General features: G+C 37.5%; 1 long non-coding RNA gene across 1 annotated transcript in view; it reads left to right on the top strand.

The window, feature by feature from the left end:
- LOC141277472 (uncharacterized) overlaps nucleotides 1-16,190 on the top strand; it is a 150,963-nt gene extending 134,773 nt beyond the window's left edge. Inside the window, exon 4 of the long non-coding RNA XR_012328912.1 lies at nucleotides 16,097-16,190. This is a non-coding gene — a long non-coding RNA (uncharacterized lncRNA). The remainder of the gene's footprint in view (nucleotides 1-16,096) is intronic.
- The last annotated feature ends 1,350 nt before the right edge of the window (nucleotides 16,191-17,540 follow it).

Consider the following 17,540-nt stretch of genomic DNA (forward strand, 5'->3'; position numbering starts at 1 on the left):
CTGTTTCATTATGTTGTTGTTCATTAATGGTAAAATATTTGGTTGCAATTTTTACCTGCTCAATGGCCATATATATATTTTTTCCCTGGTGAACTCTCTTTACCTGCTATTTGTTTTCTGCTCCTGTACTCTGTTTCTTTTATATTTATATATAAATATATACATCCTTTGTAATTAATTCTGATTACTCATTTTGAAATGTGTTTCCTTTTTCCCGGGGCAGCTCATCACCGTAGGTGGAGGAAGGCATTTCACAGAGAAGTTACAGCCATGATGTTTTTAATTTAAATTTTATTTTTAAAAATTAATTATTTTAATTGAGATATAATTAACATGTAACATTGTGTAAGTTTGAGTAGGTTAGAGCTGAGATTCAGATGTGGAAGGACCCGCAAAGTGAGGTCTCCTGTCAGGCAGCTGTTCCTTTCCTCCAGCCCTGGGGCCTGGCTGTGACACCTTTGGTCACAAGGCAGGGCCTTCCCTCAGTTCCTCTGCTGCCTCAGGGACAGTCTGCTCTTCCAAATATCGTGCATGCGAATGTATTCCAAATATTCCACGTTTAACCCTCAGTTTCTAAATCTCACCCTGGAGCAGGGAAGATTGGTAGACGGTCCATGCCTGCCATTCCACTGTTGTGAGTGAGGAATTCCCATCTTGTCCTAATTTAGGATGGGCCGCTCACATAGGAAAACTGTTCTTCGCTGGGCTTTCTGGTATCTGTGGCCCCAGTGTCAGCTCTCTGCTTCTGCCGCCAGCAGCCCTGCTCGATTTGCATGTGCTTGCAGCCTCCCTTCTATTTCGGCTTTTTACCTCAGTGCTGTTTTTAATTAAAATGGACATTTCCTTTCTGTTTCTAATTCTGTGGGTTATTTTCAGAAAATGCTGTCTCTGTACCCACTTCAAACCGCACACACCCCCCTCTCCCCCAACCCCACACTGACCCCCGCCCTACCGTTTCCAGGAGATTTCGCAGCTTCCTCTTCCAGGCCTGCCTTTTTTTCAGAGGTGGCCAGGAATGTTGTCAGAATTGTATTTTCCAAGAGCCCTTTCTGGTTCTGATTGCTCCTTTTGACTGTTTACTCTGTGTGTGTGTGTGTGTGTGTGTGTGTGTGTGTGTGTGTGTGTGACACATTACGTATAGAAAGGTGTGCAAAATTTAAAGGTACGGTTTAACAATTAGCAGTAAAGCCAGTACTATCTAACAACCACCCAGGTGAAGAAACTAAGCACTGCCAACGCTTCAGCGGTCCCCAGGGTCACAGCACTCTCCTCCACCCACCCAGCTCCTCAATAACTCTCAATAGGCAACCACTTTTCTGCCTTTAGTGTAATCATGTTTCAACTGATTGAAAGTTCAGTATGTGAGTGAACTTGTTGTCAAGTGGATTCCATAGTTCCCCAGTGTTCTGATAGGGCTTCTTCTATTCAGTTCCTTCAGAAATGGAAGCCCAGTAGTGCTACCTGGAAACCTCAGTGTATGGCTCCTCTGTATTTCAACCAATCCCTCGATTTTTAGTCTCCTATCCTCTGATCTACCACGTGACTCCAGGTTGTGACACTTTCTGAGATTCTTTGGGTGAATCATATTTCTTCTCTTCTGGTACTTAAAGTGCAATGTTCTTTATTCCACTAAATCAGTTATCAACTAGTCTGTTAAATTCACAAAAAAAATGTTCAACTTCCTGTCTGCTATTATCACTTCTCCCATTCTTTCTGTGCTTGGGGGCTTATACATTTTTAATTTCTTTGCTCTCCTTTTAGTTGGTTTTCTTAAGGGAGAGCAGATAACGCATGTACTCAAACTACTACATTTAACCAGAATTTTGAGCAGGGATAGTTCAAAGGAAATTTCATATAAGATTTTCCCTTTTTCTTCCATTCTCTTTCTAGAAACTCTTTAATATTTTTATTACTTGTAACTCGTGTGTGTGTGTGTGTTTGTGTGCGCACCAAGATAGGATATTGAAGTTGTCAAGTTTCAGAGTAGTAATATTGATCAAGTTTATTTTAGTAGTCAAATCAAATGTTAACATTAAACTATAAGTTTGGAAGATTTAATTCATGCTTTTTGTCCCCCTGAATCAATATAAAATGAACATTTATAGTTCCATTGCTAGATATGAGATTTTGTAGGTGATGTATTGTAGAACAGACACCTTCAAAGGGAAAAAAGTGTTGTAAACTTGTAGAGTTCTGTTACCTTGTACACTTTTCTCCTAACCTAATAAACTCAGTAATTGCCATCACTAGGATTTTGAGATTTACCCATTACTGGTTCTTCCTTTCTTCCTAAAGCATTTGTTTCACTGCCTCATTTTGTTGCCTTCAATTAATGAAATCCAGTCCTACAACCACAGTTTCCTCAGGTGTGAGCCACCAGGGCTGTCCTCCCGACCGTCATCTTCTTTCTATCTGTTCAACTTCTCTTTCTGGGGACATTCCAAGTTAAGGTTATTAACCTTACCTCATGCTTCCCCTTTCCCTCCGTTTTGTCCTGTGTGGGTAATTCAAATGCAAATTGTTTTGCTCACAAAACCCACCTCCTCGAGCACTGAATAGCCTTTCAGCAATCAGAGTCCATCCTGGAAGGCACTTTGACATCTTTCTGAGTCCGATGGCACCTACCTCTGCCATATTAGCACACTCCCTGTTGCCCTTGGATCTGAACTTCAGTGAAGCCAGCAATAGAGCTTTTTTTCTCTTTGTTTGACTGCCCCTGTGTCTCCTAATTTTTTCAAAGGTGAAAGGGAATGATGGATCTTAAAGTACAAGTATAATTTTTCTTTGGCTTGATTTTAAAATATTAGTTCCAAGTGCTTTAGGGACATTTAGTTGGAAATGTTGCTTCCAACAATGTATTTCCCCACTATAAGCATCCCTTTCTAGAGAACGTCTTGGGAGATGGTATGTTGTACAGAGTGTGTATGTATATATATATATATATGTAGACACACACATACACACACACACACACACACATTTTTTTTAATCAGAATGCTCCAGGCTTAAATGTAGGCTCCACCTCTCACCAGCTGTATAATCTTGGGGAGGTAGGAAACTCTCTTTACTTCTTTATCTATAGGACAGGGCTCCTATCTCCAAGGGTTGTTGGAAGGATTAAATGTAAAGTTCCTGGTAGATAGGAGGCACTGCATAAATAGTGACCGTTTTATCATCTGTGCAGAGGTTAACGTTTGCCAGGATACTTTCGGATTACATACTCTGTAATTCAGTACTGCATTCATGCATTTACTCTGATAACACTTCCCTAGGGCACTGAGAAAAGACTTCAGGACTGCCTGAGCCCTGCTTAGATATTTTTCAGCTGTTCTGGCTCTTAAAAAAGAAAGAAAAAGAAAAAAATTTCAGGTTTTTAAAAAGAATTAGCTCATTTATTTTTCCTGTGTACTCTCCATTTCTGAGGGGAGGCCCCACAAATCTTCTCTCATCTACAGCTCGAAATAACCACATGATGCATCATTGTGTCTCGTAAGGGGAGAAGGGGCTAAAGACTTGGCGGAAACCAGGGCTAACTGTTCTCCTGTTTTCCAGTATTCCCAGGCACCAATCTTTGTAACAATCCTGAACTGTTTCAGCTTAGTGCTAAATATTGGGTTGTGGCCTGATAAGCAGATCGTACTCCACTAAAACGTTGCATTTTCTGATTTCAGTATTTAGGCTGTTAAGTGAAATCTCTAAATCCCTCTTCAGAAAGTAATAAAATCGAAGAAGATCTTTTCCCAGATGGATCAGCATGATCATCATAACATTTGGGGAACTCAAAGATCAACGTCAAAGCAATTAGTAGGGAGTGTGTGTGTGTGTGTGTGTGTGTGTGTGTGTGTGTGAGGGTTTGTGTGTGTATGTTTAATTGAACATTAAAGTCAGTTTTCAAAAAGATTATCATCTCTGGAAAACTTTTCTTTCCTTAGGATTTAGAGAGGTATATAGCTCATTTTCTTTTACTACATAATCTGTCTTTGGCATTTTAAAAATAGAAATACCTTTTTTTTTTTTGTAATACTCTTTTTGATTTTTAGTTTCTCAAAGGAAATTCTGCTCTTTGGAAACAAATTAACAGGTACAAGTTTTGGTTAAATCCTTATAATTGTCTTTGGTACATCCATGTTTTTAAAAAACATATTTAAAGTTTGAAAATATATTTACTTAAGATAACCAAATTGTCTTTACTGAAATGAATAGCTGTTGTGTTCCAGGTTCTGGTTCTTTGTTTTTGCTGATTTTTTTTTAGGAATCTTGGATATTTTCTATACTTGTACCTGGTGTACACAGACTTGTCTGACTTACCTGTCCAGGCAAGTCCAAATAGTGATATTTTTCACTGTTGTCGTTGTGCCACATATTTGACTCCCTGTCTTCTTCAAAAGAGCTGGCTAGATCTCTGCTGTAGTGTAAGATTTATTGTCTTTGAACTGCCACTGCTTCTGAGCTGCTCACACCCATTAATCAGTCTGACTTGCTGACCTTGGTGCGATCTGGAACTGTGTGCTTACGTCAGATCGGTTGTGGCTAGTCTTTATCCTTCATATTTCTTGGCTCTAACTTCTCTGTACAATCTCACTGTAACCATACTGGCAAGTATCTGGGTAGCATTTAGCCTTGAGGGGTTCTATAAGGGAAAGTTCCAATGGGTTTGGATTATATACCCTATAATTCAGAGCCAAATCTGTAAAAGTTTCACATGCCATTTATATTCTGGAGGTGTTTCAGAACTGTAGATTTCAAATAGAGAAGGATAGGCCCTCTGATGGTAGTGTTAAGTCATGGAAGGCTAAAGCAACGAACACCCACATTTAGCGTACCTTTGCCTTGGATTACAGGTCAGCTTTGCATGGTTGCAGTTCACCTCATTTGCCTGTGGTTCATTGATTCTGACATCTGATTAAATTGATCAGCCACAGCCATCACTAAAGCAACTGCTTGCCAAACACTATTTGCAAAATAAACTTAGTTTATACTTGTGATTTACTTTATTGCTTCTATTCAGAAGTGTGAATAAATAAGGAATGGGAAATTGAACAGAACTTAAACTAGGAAACAGACCACAGTTTTATATCATAATATGTACATGTATAATAACCACTGTGCATTTGCTTTTTTCTTACTTTGTGAGTCTCTATAATATAAATTTCAGGATGCTTGTCATTTTTAGTTAATTCAATTTTGCATGTTTTCTTTCAACAAAACTTGTTATTCAATTTAATTGTCTTAAAAAAAAACTAAAAGTGCCTGTCAACTTTTAATGCTTTTGTTAACATCAACCTTTGTTAAAGCAAATATCATTTGAAAATTCAAGCAACATATAACTTGCAAACATTTGATTAAAATAGTTTCAATAATGGATTTTTAGCTTGAATATTTCAAGACAATAAATCAATATTTTCTCTCAAATTCTGATAACATATTTTAAAAAAGAAGTTCTTCAAAACAATAATGAAACTCAAGAAAAAGTAATCAATAAAGCTACTGATGACTCTAGTTGACTTTAATTTAGAAAGCAGATCCAACTGTTTAATTCAAATAATTAGCAGAAAGAAAAAATGGAGGATTTTAATTTTTCTCAAGAAAATGCTTTCTTATCATTGGTGAAACAGTGAGTTTAATCACAGGTAATTTTTATTCTATCATTCGTTGATTTAAGAAAAAGTGTGTGTGAAGGGGACATGTTTAGTTTTTATTTTTTTCTAACACATCACGTCAGACTAGTCAAGACACGCTTTTGAACATGATGCAAAAAAGTATCTGCAATAATTGCCACAAAAGTAGTCACCCCCATTAACCAAAACGCCCTTATGTGGCAGGTCAGTATTTATGCATCTCTCCTACAGTCCTTATTCCCTTCTTCCTTCCACTGGGAGGGGTCTTTTTTAAAACAGAGTGAAGGGGCCAGCCAAGGCTTTGTTGGTATAGTAGATATAATTGGTTGGTATAGTAGATATAATTCTCTGGACAAATTTCATGAATGAAGAAAACGCCAGTTTATTTCTTCTACAGCTGAGTGTCATTTTTATTTTGAGAATCCCATTTCATCAGATAGTAGACACTTGGTGTCCATTAATTAAGAGTTTCCTTTGGCGATTTCAGTACCCTCTTTCTCCAGGACCAAATCTAACTTCTTGGAAGCATTTCTTATGCCAGGTATGCAGGATGGAGGGGCCTGTTTTCTTGGTCATGGTCCTATCTCTGTACATCAGCATCTGCAGAGATGGACATTTTCTCGTTTGGTCTCCCCAGCTGCCAGTTCCCCACTGAGCCCCCTCTTCTCTCACCACAAGCCCCTTTTATATCCATATCTTTTCTTTAGCTGCTTCTTCATCCCTTTTTGGCAAACAGAAGTATTTGGCTCTTTCCCTGGCTCTCTAGGGCCTTAGGCCCCCAGGTACAGGTCTCCATGAACCTTTGGCCCAAGAGCTTAGATACACCACACAGTTTACTCTGTTATTCCTGAGTCACATGGTGTCCCAGAGGGCCTGCTGTTCCCCTGGACTCTAGTCAGGATTAGGGTACCCCTGATCTCTCATGTTCACTAAAACTGTCTGGGGGTCCTAGTGCCCTACCAGGAGGTGTCTGGGGTCCTTCATGGCAGTTAGTGGAGTGGAAACAATTAAGGGGAAGATGGAGTGGGTGAGGCAGGGAACAGTGGCAGCGTCCTGTGGGACATGAGTCCTCATGCTTATTCATGGTGGATCTGTATAGGCAGAAGAGGAAAAGTAAGGTCCTGCTTCGGAACACCCTCTCGACTCAAGGTTTCTTTGTGATTGGCCTTAATGAATTTTTTTTTGTTTGTTTTCTTCCTTTTAAAGGATTATATCCTTCCAAAACCAGCCTGTGGAGCTGAAGTAACTGAGTATGTGTGTGTTTGTACACACACATACATGTGTAAAAACAAGTCAAAATTTATAAAATTCAAATGAAACTTTATATATCATATATTATTTATGTAGACTCATCAGTCTTGACTCCTTCAAGCCCTCTTGTCTATCCTCACGCTAGTTTCAAACTCACACACTTATATACGTGGGTCCCAGTCACCCTGACTACTCTCAGTTCCTACACCACACTGTGTTATCTCCTGTATCAAGGACTTTTGTCTAGAACATTCTTTCTTTCTGCCCACAACCCATGCTTCACATGGATAACTTCTGTCCATCCTTTAGATCTTCATTTTGGGTAATAGGCTTAGGAAAATCTTCCCTAAATCCTTAAGTTCAAGCCCAGAAACCCTTATATGTGTGGCCATAGTATCCCATAGCATTTTGTATGCTATTATCATAAATTTATAACATTATATATAATTGCCCAGATTCTCCAATAGACTAAGCTCTGAGGGCAGGTTTCATGTCTGTTTTGTCCACTGTTCTATTCTTGTGCCTAGCACAGTGCTTGCTTGAGATGTGGTATAAGTTTGGAAAAATACGTATTGCATAGAGCAAAAATCAGAATCAAAGAATCAAAGCAAGTCCCAAGAAAAGTTATACATTTGATCTAATGACATTAAGAGACCGGCTTCAGAGAATGGTGGTATACAGGTCTTAGATATCAGGGACAACTTCTATTTTGTTTACTGAATATATAGTCAGCTAAACATATAGGCAGCTAAAGAATTGTGGAGGTGGTGTAAAAGAAACCTGTTAAAACTAGGCTGTATTGATGATGACTTTACAAATAGATATTGATGGGGACCAAATATATCATGTTTTCTTATTCAGTTTATTATGTGTAAGTACAGTTTGCATTAACATAAAATTATATGAAGAGGAGGAAGCTTATTTCATAATTTTGTAATTATAATGAGAAGACCAGTGAATACAGTGTAAAAAAATAATTTTACTACAGCAGATAACAATAAATATTTCACTAACAATTCAGTAGGACAAAGAAAAAACATTGTCCTGAAGGTGAAAAAGGAAATTTAATGTCTACAATGAATGTAATACTTCATATAAAATGAGAAAATGCTTAATTAGCCCCTCATATAATTTCATCCTCACCCAAATCATACAAGTTGTTTATTATCCTTGTTTTAACAGGTAAGGAGACAAAGTTGTCAAGAATTTATTGCTAATAGAAGTTGTGTAATAACAACTTTCACTTATTACATTCTTATTATGAGGCCTGTGCTAAGTGATTTATATTTATTATCTTTATATTTATGATATTTATGACAATCAACTAGCATAGATATTATCATTATTCCTTTTTTACGTATTAAAAATTTAACCTCGAAAGTTTAAGAAATTTGGTCAAGGGCACACATCTAGTGAATGGCAGGGCTTGGATTTGAACACAAGACTGAATCTTTCCACCAAATACTTTCCAATCTAGATGAAGAGTTACAGTATGGTCTCGTTATCAGTTAATCTCATTTTCATGCTCATTTTCGCTTCCTGTGGCTGCTGTATCAAATTACTACAGACTAAGTGGTTTGAAACAACAGAAATGTATTCTCTCACAGTTCTGAAGGCCAGAAATGTGAATTCAGCATGTTGGCCAGGCTGTGCCCCCTCCCGAGGCTCTAGGGGCGATTTTGTCCTTTGCCTCTTCCAGCTTCAGGTGGTGTTGACATTCCCTGGCTCGTGGTTGCTCCCTCTCATCTATGCCTTTGTCGTCACATGGCCTCCTCCTTTGTGTGTCTCCTCTTCTGTCTCTTACAAGGACACTTGTCATTGGATTTAGACAGGAGGTCATCCGGAATGGTCTCATCTCAAGATCCTTAACTTAATTACATCCGCAAAGACCCTTTTTCCAAATAAGGTGGCTTTCACATTTTCTAGGGATTTGCACATGGACATATTTTGGGGGGATTCAATTTCAGTCCGCTACACATGCCTTGAAATTGTTTTATAGGCAAGACCACCTAATAATAGGGACCTTTAATTAAACTCTCATGGATGATCTCGTGTCTAACTTATCTTCCAGCCTACTGATTATTCAGTAATGTAGAACAAGGTTCTAATAAAGTTATTTATTGCCCTCAGTACAGCATAGAATTTTATTATCATTTTAACTCTTAGTCAGAAGTTTTTGATTCTTTGAAACAGTTATTTTTGTTTACAGAAAGCATCATACAAAGGAAAAGGCTATGCAATATTAATAAGTGTGAAAAATTTGGGATAGTTTGAAAAATATCAATTTTTCTTTGAGTGTCTCAAATATATTACTTCCTGCTTAAATACCCAAGGGATCTGACGGCATAAGGAGAGATTATTATTTATTACAGAAGGCATGCTAAGTTAAAAAAGTTAGATAAAATTTAACTTCTCACATTCAAAATAAAATTTTGCATTCAAACAACAGATTTGAAAGCCAGACTCTGTGAGAAAGAATTTCCTACACTTGCTTAGTATGGATGATTGCAGTCATGGAAATGATAGAATTTACTGCTCAATGTGGAAAAGCTTTTTCCACCATGATGGTTAAGTTTTAGGTTTGTTGTTCTGTGTAGAAGGAGGATATGATCAATGAGAATGGGGGAAAGGCAACTCCTTTCTAATCCTGGAGGATGGAGACAAGGAGAGGAAAGCCAGGAAAATGAGACAGGCCGGAGAGGCAGTCAGTCAAGCACGTGTCCTCCTGTCCCTTCCCTGGACTCCCGCCCACGTGATGAAAAGCAAGAGGAGGGTCTGCTAAGTTGAGGGAATGCAAAGCACAGAGGAGACTCAGGAGATGTGACACTTTTGAGGATCTGCTCTTTAGGGTTCTAGCACCATGTGAGGTAGACCCCATAGTTAAGTGGGACATGTATACACTACTGATACTATGTATAAAATTGACAACTAATGAGAACCTACTGTATAGCACAGGGAACTCTACTCGGTGCTGTGTGGTGACCTAAATGGCAAGGAAATCCAAAAAAGAGGGGATATATGTATATGTATAGCTGATTCACTTTCCTGTACAGTAGAAACTAACACAACATTGTAAACTATACTCCGATAAAAATTAATTAAAAAAAAAAAGAGGGGCTTCCCTGGTGGTGCAGTGGTTAACAATCCACCTGCCAGTGCAGGGGTCACGGGTTCGAGCCCTGGTCTGGGAAGATCCCACATGCTGTGGAGCAACTAAGCCCATGTGCCACAACTACTGAGCCTGTGCTCTAGAGCCCACGAGCCACAACTACTGAAGCCCGCGAGCCTAGAGCCCGTGCTCCGCAACGAGAGAAGCCACCACAATGAGAAGCCTGCGCACCGCAACAAAAAGTAGCCCCCGCTCGCCGCAACCAGAGAAAGCCCACAATGAAGACTTACCACAGCAATGAAGACCCAACACAGCCATAAATAAATAAATAGATAGATAGATAAATAAATAAAATAATTTTTTTAAAAAAGGAGGGAGGGGCTGTGTGGGTGGGCAACGAGGGTCTACTTTGCCCTTTAAGCCTCTGTCACAGATATATGTAGACATTGCTTTATGTGCTTTATATTTAAATACTTATTTAATCTTCACAACAATATGAAGAACTTGGGGAATGCATTTTTTAAAATGGTGAGACTTACCCCAAATTACACTACTAAACAGAGAAACAGAGCTTATACACTAGGCTATTTGGATGTAGTGTGTTTAATCACTGTGCTATATGGCTGGATATGAAGCTGTTATCTCAAAATATTAACACGAAGACTCTTTAAATTATTGGATCTAATGTCAGTTTCAACCAGGTTAGACATTTAATTTTTTATGCTGTTTCATGGATGGGGTATAATTGAGAGGATGAAGTGAATTATAAAACAGTAATAGAGGAATTTCCTCTACAAATGTGTTTTCTGCATATATAAACAAACATATAAATATATATATATATATATATATATACACACACATATTTATATTCATACACAGACACACACACATACTCTGAATTTCCTTTACCTTAGAACTTTTATAGCTATATCTGTTTTTATATTTCTTTGGAAGAGGATAGTGAGCAAGACTCCCCGAGAGGATGACAGCTGTCTGCATGGGCTCCTCAGTCACCAAGCCTGACTCTATCCAACCCCAGTTAAACTTCAGAGTGAATGTTGAGTCCACCTGCTTTGTGTGTGGTGTTCTGGCAGAGTTCAGCAGTGCAATTAATTTTGAAAACATTTATTGCGCGCCTAATCATGGGATGGCTCATTTCAGACTTTGGGATATGTGAGTAACATACATTATAAGGTGGGGAAAACAGACGATAAACACAATATAAAATAAAGAGAATTTTAGAGGGGGTTCAGTGTTACTGGAAGAATACAGCAAAAGGTACAGAGGATAGGAATTACAGAATTTGGGATTGCCATTTCAAATAGAATGGGCACTTTAAAAATGTTTTCGAGTGTTGCAAATGTATTCAATGACATTTTAGAAAATCTTGGACAGTAATGTAAATCCAGAACTAGAATAAATAGTTGTAAAGAAATAAACTGAAAATCTAAAATTAATGTATTGGAAATATTTTGAAACTTTTAAATTATAGCAAAGTCACTGAAATAGCTTACTTTCGTAAAGGCTCCTACTTTATTTTGTTCTCAAAGATTAGGTGAAAAGATATTTAAATCTTCAGAAGTGAAGCTCAGCTCTGTAGAAACGAGAAAGTGGTGCATCCAATTATTGATAAGCAGGCTGAGTGCTAAAAGACCAGGTATCTGAGCCAGTGCTTCAATCAAGGCACGTGGTAGATTGACTGCAGCAACGGCTCAATTTGTTCACACCCCTATATCCATGCACTTTGGCAGTGCCCTCTCACGCAGACTCTAGGTTTGGATATCTGATGGCTTTGACAAATGAGTCACTAGTAAATATGATGCATGCAGAGACTTGAAAAATGCTTGTGCATTAAGGCTTGTTTATTGCTGCTCTTGGAGCCCTAGATCACTAAGCAGATAAGCCCAGATCAGCCCTCTGGAGGATGAAAGACACCCAAATAACAGTTGATTATCCATCAGATATCTGAGAGGCCAGGCTATCTCAGCTGACCCACAAGCTGACCAAGGTTATCACAGATGCTTAGATAAGTCTACCTGAGAACTGAACTTCCCAGCAGAGTCCAGCCCAAATTGTCTACTCACAGAATAATGAGCTAAATAAATAGCTGTTGTGTTAAACCAGTAAAGTTAGGATGGTTTGTTACACAGCAAAAGGTAACTGACACAGTCTATTTAACCACTTCAGTACTGACAGCTCATCATAGGATATTTTAGCCAAGAGCTAGTTAATCTTATTCATAGGCTTTTATGTTTTCCTCAGTTGGAAATATTTCATAAAGACAGACTCGTTGCTATGTAAAAAAAAATGATACATCATTATGCGTACTTTTTTGTTATTTATGTAGACAGTGAGCAAATATAATTGTTTGGACTCCTAGGAACATTTACAAGTTCTAGGTAGACATTTATCAAATTTTCATTGTTAGGTCTAGGCACACTCTTCCCCCACTGCTTCCAAAACAGTTACCTGCTTATTGCACATCTACGGAATGCATTCGTCAATTCAGAGAAACAAGACCAGCAGTTATGCTTGATTATACAGAATAAATACATAGTATGAAAATTGAAATTAGACATGCTTATTATAAAATGTGATGATTATTTCCATTCCAGCACCAAACTGAATAAAACGCCTGTTGATCTGGATTGCATTTCAATTTGCTAAGGTTGATGTGAGCCAACCTCTGTCCAGCAACGTTTGAATAGAAAAGCTTGCAAGGCCAGTAGCCTATTTATCGCAGGTGATTAAAAAAAATGCAATAAATTACTTTTTACTACAGGAGAAATTTCTGCTTTATATGCCAACAAAGAGTTGAAATGCCAGAAGCAGTTGAGGACTAAATTACTAAACACTTATTTTATCACATCAGAACATTAATTCCAGTGCTTGATTACAACAAGCAATCCAGTTGCATGAACGTGGACTGCAAGGCACCCAGGCTTTTATATTCATTAGAAAAGTTATTGATTCTGGAAAGTTACCACTAATAAAGCTACAGTATTTTCTCAGGCCTGTTACATGGGCACAGACACATTATTTGATCAATGACACTGAGCAAAGGAAAAGCACTCATTGCCTCTAATCTCTTTTCATATCCTTCTGAATTGTACAATCAGTCCCAGCAGCAGCATGGCATGTAAATTTGGACCCCGTGTAAGCCTAACTTGGACTCCTCTGTGTACAACAGAAAGTTCTTTTTTGGCTTCACAAGCTGTATATAATTTTTTTTCTTTAAACCTTTCTTGGTGTTGTTTATTTATATTTATATTTATATTTTTGGCTGTGTCGGGTCTTAGTTGTGGTATGGGGGATCTTTGTCGTGGCATGCAGCATCCTCTGTTGTGGCGCGAGCACTCTGCGGCACATGGGCTTCTCTCTACTTGTGACACGTGGGCTCTCTAGTTGTGGCCTGTGTCCTCAGTAGTTGTGACCCGTGTGCTCAGTAGTTGCGGCGCGCAGGCTTAGTTGCCCCATGCATGTGGGATCTTAGTTCTCGGACCAGGGATTGAACCCAAGTCTCCTGCATTGGAAGGCAGATTCTTAACCACTGGACCACCAGGGAAGTCCCCTGTATATAATTTTTGATAATGAAATTACATTGTTGAAGATATTATGAAGCAGAACCTAATGTCAAAACTGACCATAAAATAATACAAAATTGTTAATCAAAAAATTTTTAATTTACACAAAAGTATAATTTCTTGTGATTTGGCTTCAGCAAAATCATCTGTTAAGTTATGCAGTTTTCAGTTATCAGCTGCTTGAACTTCTATGCAAGTTAGTGTTTCATCTAAGAACATAGCTCTATAGAGTTTCCATAAAACAGTTTTTAATTAGTTTTAATCAAAGAATGTTGTTCCATAGTAGATATACTAAATGAAGTTTTCATAAATAAAATTAAGATGGAAATCCTAGTTACTTTTTATATTATTAAAAATGTGATTTTAGCTAGTCCATGTTTGTTTGATTTCCATTGAAATATTAGAATCAATTTGCTAGTCTCCACAAAAATTCTGCTGGTGTTTTGATTGGTATTGCATTGATTCTATAGGTCAATTTGAGAAAAGTTTACATCTTAAAAATATTAATTTTCCAATCCATGAACAAGGGTATACATCACCATTTATTTAGAACTGTAATATATTCTCACAGCAAGGTTTATAGTTTCCAGTGTGAACATTTCCCACATCTTTTGTTGAATTTATCGGTAAATATTATATATTTTGGTGCTCTTATACAAGGTATATTTAAAGTTTTAATTTTCTGATTATTTGTTGCCAGTATATGTAACTGCAGTTGATTTTTGTATATTGGCATTGCATCGTAGCCTGCCATCTTGCTAAATGCACTCATTAATTGTAATAGGGTTTTTCTAGATTCCTTAAAATTTTTATGTGCAGAGGAAAAAATTTAAATATCTGCTCTTCAGAAATTCAGTATTCTTAACTGAATATGAAAAGTAAAATACAAGTGAGATATAGTATTTGTAATACTACATATATCTTACACAGACTTGTATCCAAAAGGTATAAAGCATTTTTACAGCTACATGAAAATAATAATATTGATAATGATAATGATGATGATGATGATAGGACAATTGAATATAGGCAAAAGATTGAAGCAGACACTTCACAATGTTAGATACATGAGCCACAAGCAGATGGAAAGCTGCTTGACATTATTAGTTTTCAGAGAAATGCAAATTAAAATCACAATGAGACTTTACACACACCAAAGTAAGTAAAATTAAAAATCCTAAAATAACAAGATTTGGCAAGGATGTGGAGCAAACAAAATTCTTATATATTGCTGATGGATTTGCAAAATAGTACAACTACTCTGCAGAATTGTTTACCAGTTTCTTACTCTTAGGTGTTTACCCCAAAGACATTAAAACATATGTCCACAAAAATATTTATAGAGACATGTTCACAGAAGTTTTACTCATGATAGCCCCAAATGGGAGACAACTCATTGTCCATCAAATAATATGGAAAAACAAATTGTGGTATAAGCATACAATTAAATATTCACCAGTAAAAAGGAACAAACTATTGGTGGTTGTAAAACATATGAATCTTATGTTATTTTAGATGTCTCTTCCAAATAGATGGATTTTTTTTCCAGTTCAGTACGACAGTCTTTGCTAGACTACTGACAACTTCAGTTGGTAGGTTTATTTGAAGTTTTGATATAATGATACTTATTTCTAAATTCTGTGTTTTGGTGGTATTTAAAAGCACTGCCTCTTGAGACAGACTGCCTGGGATTGAATCTTGCCTCCTCTCTTGGACAGTTATTTAATTTCTCTTCTTCTAAGGTTTGTATCTGTAAAATACAAATAATAATAATAATAGTAGGTGCTCAAAAGTTTGTGATTATTAAATGAATTGGTATATTTAAACATGTTTCAAACACTGGCAAATAAAAAATACTGTATAAGGCTTGGTTATTAGTATTATTGAACCTTCTGTATGTCTTGCTTTTCCTGTGTTTCTTCTTTCCCTATTCCCCTCCCTTCTGAGTCCTTATGAAATGATTAAAGTTTTTAATTTTCTTCTCCTTTATGATTAGGAAACTATGTCTTACATTATATTATTTTAATAGCTACTCATACAGTTTGAGCATTCATATATAAGTCCTAAGGTTAATAAAATCTTTACTTTCTTCCCCTCAAATCCAAAGGCCTTAGAATACTTTATTTCCCATAAACCCTCTCAGAGTACATTTGCAATTGTCCGATTTTTAAAACTTCTAGCTTTCATAACCTACAAATTAAACCTTATTTAGTATTTTACACAGAGTATATTTAGATTATCCTTATATTCCTTACTTTCTCTTCCTTGATGGATTTCAGACCTTCTTTATGGGACCAGTTTCCTTCTTTTTGAAGCAGAAGTTATTTTAGTGAGGGTCATTTAAAAGTAAACTCTTTCAGTTTCTCTTCATTTGTATTTTTTTCTCGTTCTCGAAAAATATTTTACCTGTGTAAACAATTCTAGATGGACCACTATTTTCCCTGAACATATTGAGGGCATTTCACTGTATTCTGTTGACAACCTAGCTGTCAGTCTAAATTGTACTTTTGTGGGATTTGTACTTCGTTCAGGTATCTGTGAGCACTACAGACCCAGGTCTACTTTATATTCCGATTTTCAGCTTGTGTACTGAGGCCCACACCAACACTGCAGATCCAGGTTCCAAACCAAAGGCAGGTCAGTGGACTTCAAATTAACAGGGGAAATGTTTTTAAGTTTTCCTCCATCCTCATTCAAGTGGAGTCAGCAGTTAGGTGCGTTGTTTTTCAGTTTTCCCAGGGTTCTGGCTTCATGCAAGTGGTCTCAGATTGGAAACTCTGGGCCACAGGGATCTGGTCCAGGATGCCCTGTGGCCCCAAGGGATCTAGTGGCCTCAGTGCTCACTTTCCTCCTTGTGCTTGTGCTCTTGCCTAGCTCCAGCCCACACAGACTTCCTGTTATGAAGTTAATTTATGAGGTTAGAAAAAAGAACGGAATATATGAAGAGTATCCAAAAGAAATCACTCATAAAATCATTGGTAAATTTAAAAAATTATTAGCATATAACAATGCTAAGTAGTTTATTATACCGTATGTCCAATTTGTTATTATTAGTTTAAAAGTAAACCTGCTAATACTTCTCCCAGAAATTCATTATTGCATTGGATTCCTCTCATTTGAGCATAGTTAAGATTATTATTTAGATGTTGCGTGGGCATGACAATTCTCAGTAGCTATTTGATTCATTCTAATTAATAAATGCCTATACTCTAAATGTGTTAATATGGCTCCCTAGTTTCTTTCTTTTTTAAAATATTTATTTATTTGATTGTGCTAGGTCTTAGTTGTGCCAGGTGGGCTCCTTAGTTGTAGCTCCAGGGCTCCTTAGTTGCGGCTTGCCAGCTCCTTTGTTGCGGCAGGCGGGCTCCTTAGTTGCAGCTTGCCGCCACTTTAGTTGTGGCATGTGAACTCTTAGTTGTGGTATGTATGCGGGATCTAGTTCCCTGACCAGGGATAGAACCCAGGCCCCCTGCATTGGGAGCATGGAGTCTTATCCACTGAGCCACCAGGGAAGTCTCAGGGCTCCTCAGTTTCTAATTCATTTATTTTATTCAACAAATATTGAAGGATTTTCAGCAGGGGAGCAACATAATCAGCTTTACATGTTGAAAGGATCACTTGGCAGTTTTAGGAGGCAGAGTGGAAGCAAGATACCCAGCTAAGATATTAGAGAAGGCTGGCAAGAAATGGTGGGTTACGGGCCAGGGTGGCAACCGTGGAGGAGGTGCAAAGTGTGGTTATAGAATCTCATGAGAGCACACTAAATAAGTATGCAGAGTCAGATTGCAGGAGGATTTTTAGTACCTGGGACAGAGTTTTGTTTCATTTTTAAATACAATGAAAAGTCACTGGAAGATTTTAAGTGCACAATCTCACTGTGTAATCTGACTCACGTTACATTAAGGTTATTCTGTCTGGCATGTGGAGAATAGATCATGGTAGGGAAGAGGGGAGAGTGGAAACTTGGGACCAATG

Source organism: Tursiops truncatus, chromosome 21 (genome assembly GCF_011762595.2).
Source record: "Tursiops truncatus isolate mTurTru1 chromosome 21, mTurTru1.mat.Y, whole genome shotgun sequence".
Classification (NCBI taxonomy): Eukaryota; Metazoa; Chordata; class Mammalia; order Artiodactyla; family Delphinidae; genus Tursiops; species Tursiops truncatus.